General features: G+C 39.5%; 1 pseudogene; it reads right to left on the reverse strand.

Moving 5' to 3' along the window:
* Nucleotides 1–1,417: 1,417 nt before the first annotated feature.
* LOC113319458 lies at nt 1,418–3,776 on the reverse strand (annotated as a pseudogene).
* Between the last annotated feature and the right edge of the window lie 375 nt (nt 3,777–4,151).

Consider the following 4,151-nt stretch of genomic DNA (forward strand, 5'->3'; position numbering starts at 1 on the left):
AAACCTTTTTGATCTCGTATTGCCATTGGGTTTAAGGTATGTTCGAGTGGGGTTTTAATCCTCCCTGATGGTGAGCATGCCACCTGGAACGACCGTGAGTGCTGCGGCCATCATAACCCGCCGACGTGGCCTGACCGCCTCAGCGTCCTTGGTGGGACCAAGGAGAACACTCTTCGGCTCAACCTGTCTCGATGCCGATTGATTAGTTCGACTTTCCCGTCTCGTTACTCCGCTTATCGTGAGGTCCGTCTGTTATCAGCAATAATCCGTCTCGTTTTTAAGACCGATTGCAATTGTTAGGTCTATTCCACTTCCCCGATGACACCCCTACCAAATACATCCCGCCTAACCGATGATGTCCAATTGTTAGGACAAAAGACAACCCATCATCTCCATATTATATAATGAAACTTATCGCCTGATTTTGCTGTATTGCTGGAGGCAGTGTCATCAGTTGTCCATCCGGAATCCGGAATTGTTTTGGCGGACTTCGGCCGGTTCTGTTTTTTTTAGGGTTCAAATTATTTAGGGCAATTATATGAAAAATGACTATTCAAGATAACCACCATCTGTACACAGGTGGATGTCTAGCATTAGTGTTGTTGTGTTTACAACACTTATGAACCACATTACAAGTCAATTGATAAACCTTACGGTGAAGCTTGAAGGAATAAAAGATTTTCAAAACAAATTTTAGATTTGCAACAGATAGAAGCAATGTTAGATTATATAATTTTTAATTTTATTAACCGACTGCTTTTGATATTATCATTTTTAGTAATTGCATATTTTTATCATCCATTTTTTCTGTTTCACGCTTGAAATTTTGGAGTCAGGAAATTCACTAGCAGCACATAGTTTTCTCTATAAGATAACTAGACCCGTGCAGCGCACGGGCGCAACAGCTAGTATCTTTAATTTTCACTCTTCACAAGCGTACGGGGAGAAAAATTTCGATGGGGCGTTTTTTGAAGGGGGCATGGGGGACCAATGACATGTTGACACATGTTTTTGATATTAATTGATTTTCATGAATTATGTTTCCAAAAATATAAAAGAAGTGTATTTTTGGAGAGAAAACTTGTTATCTAAAAACCCATCAACTCTTCAGGTTATTCTGGCTTATGTGCCTCAACAAGAAGTTAGGCAAGAATTATCACCAAAAACATCCTTTTGTAAGCGCTGTGAAGAAACTTCCAACCAAGGTGAACAAACAAGATACACCAATAACATTGTCCATTGGATACACGTAGTTTGGCAAAAACATGTAACCATACATTCCCTATACAAATGTTATGTTTGCAATTGTATGAATTATTTGAGGACAATAGTAGATCGTCCTTTTGTTTTGGGCATTAATCAAATTAACAGGTTAAATATACACTTTTTAATAGTGTTGTTTAGCTATATTGAGGATTAAACAATGGTACTGGCAAGATATCCATTGAAGAAAAGATAGTAAACCTAGAGAGGTTATAGATAACCATAATGCAGTAGCCACAGGACAGACAAGATAAACATGATGATGACCTTTCAGTATAGAAAAGTACTATGAGCAAAAAGTAATAATCCTACCATTCAAGGAAACAACAGTAAAACCCAATTCATAATTACCATTACAACTTCAATAAAATTTCCCAAAGCCTCTTATGTTTATGAAAACCATATATCAAATTCAGCTTTAAGAACCTTGATGTGCGCCACTTACTGAAGCATTGGGGGCCTCTGCATCTGTTGCCCTTGAAAGCTTTGTGGTGTCATCATCATTGGCCGACCCATTTGGGTGCCAGGAGTAAAATTTGCTATTATACCGCTCCCAACTGAAGGAGGTGGAGGAACAGAACCAGGTGGTGGAACTCTTGGTGGGTAGGCAAACCCACCAGGCGGATTTCCTTGAGGTGCTGGAGGTGGTGGTGCTTGAGGTTGTGGAGGTAATGGTCTTGGTGGCACACCCGGAGCTGCTGTGCCATAAGCGGGACCATTTGCAGATGGAGGTTTATTTGGTTCAGGGGGTTTCACTTTAAAGTATAATTGCAGCTGCATATACAATTAGCACCGCAGTGATAGTTAAATTAATGTCAAATGTGATGTAACCAACGAACAACAAATGCTTAAAAGAGGTACAAAATGTTAAATATTCAGACACAAACCGTGAACATTTTGGAGTCTGGATCCCAGTGCGAGAAGAACTTGGCTGTTGACTTGCAAATTTCTGTGCTTGGAACCTGAATCAAGAAATTCTAACGCACAAGACCAAGCTCATGAATGTTATAAGCAAATTATGTAAAGCAGAATGAGAATCAAAAGAGAGCTTAGACAAGGAACACACCCTGAAAGCAATAATCTCATATGGTTCAGCCGCAAACAGAAGAAACTGGTATCTTTTATCCCACTTTTCAGCTCTCTGTACAAATGCGAACAAATAGAAACAAGTTTTCTTAGCCATCGTCATAAACAAGTTTGAATACCAAAGGAAGCGACAAATATAGAAACTGAAGTCCACAAATAAATATGGACAAGTTTTGTGATTAAAAAAACATTACCAGCTCGTAAGATGACATAAAACGATGTCGGGCTTCTCAAGGTCTTCAATTTCAGGATACTCAATCTGCAATCACCAATAATAAGTCGACAAGTTATTGTATAGCATGGAAAAATTAACGAAAACAACTATAATATAATGATTTGGCCACATAAGAAAAAGATGCATATAAACATAAAACATGTACAATTGAGATGCAACAAAAAATAAATGCAGTACCTGGAACAGAAGAGACCTCTGCTTAGTATCTGGATCAAATTGCTTTGTTACCCTGTATCCAGGCCTTCCAATCTTAACTGCATGATCAAATCTCACAGAAACAAAAGGTCAGAAATCAATCAAATAGGTGAAAATCCCATCATATCGGAGTACCACTGACTACAGAAGTTATGAGTAGACATCATCAATTGAGTACCGGCGCAACAAGAAGACCCGCTCCCCTGTCAATGAGTCAAATTAGGGACATTCCTTTCTACCGGATATTCGGAATCAAAAATCAAGCAACAAGGCTAGTGGGTTGGTCTTGATAGTCAAAAATTACACCAATAGTTTCAGAAATACACAATCTAACCATATTGTTATAAGGACAATTTAAGTCGCACGGAATTTGTGCCCCAGATATTCCAAGATAGCATGATTATTGTGTAATGATTACACTAATAGTTTCTATTACTACTTGCCAATAAACGATTATTACAAAAGAAAAAGAAAAGTAACAAGGAATTGAAGTAATTACCAGTTTTTTTGAGAGAAAGCTTTCGCTTAAGAGGCTGAGGTTGAACAGGAGCTTCTTTAAGTTCACGAGCAGCTCTTTTAGCCAAATTAGTCTGGTGACGTTTCCCCTGAGTATGAGCCAAGTAATTCCCTTCATTATTGTGTAATGTTAAACAAAGCCTACATTCGTAACTGCAAAAAATTCACAAACAATTTCAAAAATTAGGGTTTTAGTGGCGAATAACAAATTAGGGTTTTGAAATACACATAATTTGGGAAAAGAGAGAAGTGATATTAGACAGACCTTCCAAGATGATTAGGAAGGAAATAAGGATCTTTAGCAAGATCAATAGTTTCTAGAGCAGGTTTTCGTAATCTTTCTCTTCTGTCGATGGCTTCATTCTGTGCAGAGGCTGCGCCTCCACCCACAGTTTTCGATCCCCAATCTCGATCCATCCCTTAATCTCACGCGCGCTCTGTCTAACTTCTACGACTCGAGATTACTAGTGCTGATACAGAATAGAGAGGGAAAAACTAGTTACCGATGTTTGGTGCTGCTGCAAGCCGTATATATAGAGATAAAATAGCACGAAGGTGGATGAAAAAAGCTATCAGACGGCCAGCAGGCCCAGCACTATTCTGGAGGCCCATCTGGCAGCCGGAGTTCTCGGAACGGTGTTTCTATCATCGGATGCTTATGCTTGTTTTAGGTTGCATCAGGCGCACTGAAGGACGGATGCAACGCAGAGGCCGATCGAAACTAACTTGGGACGAGTGTGTAAAGAACGACTTGAGCAACCGAAATCTTTCACCAGGGCAGGCGTTGGACAGACAAACTTGGAGGTCGGTAATACGCGTGGAAGAGGTGGGTTTCAGGTATATAGACTAACAACCC

Source organism: Papaver somniferum, chromosome 10, assembly GCF_003573695.1.
Source record: "Papaver somniferum cultivar HN1 chromosome 10, ASM357369v1, whole genome shotgun sequence".
NCBI classification, from domain to species: domain Eukaryota; kingdom Viridiplantae; phylum Streptophyta; class Magnoliopsida; order Ranunculales; family Papaveraceae; genus Papaver; species Papaver somniferum.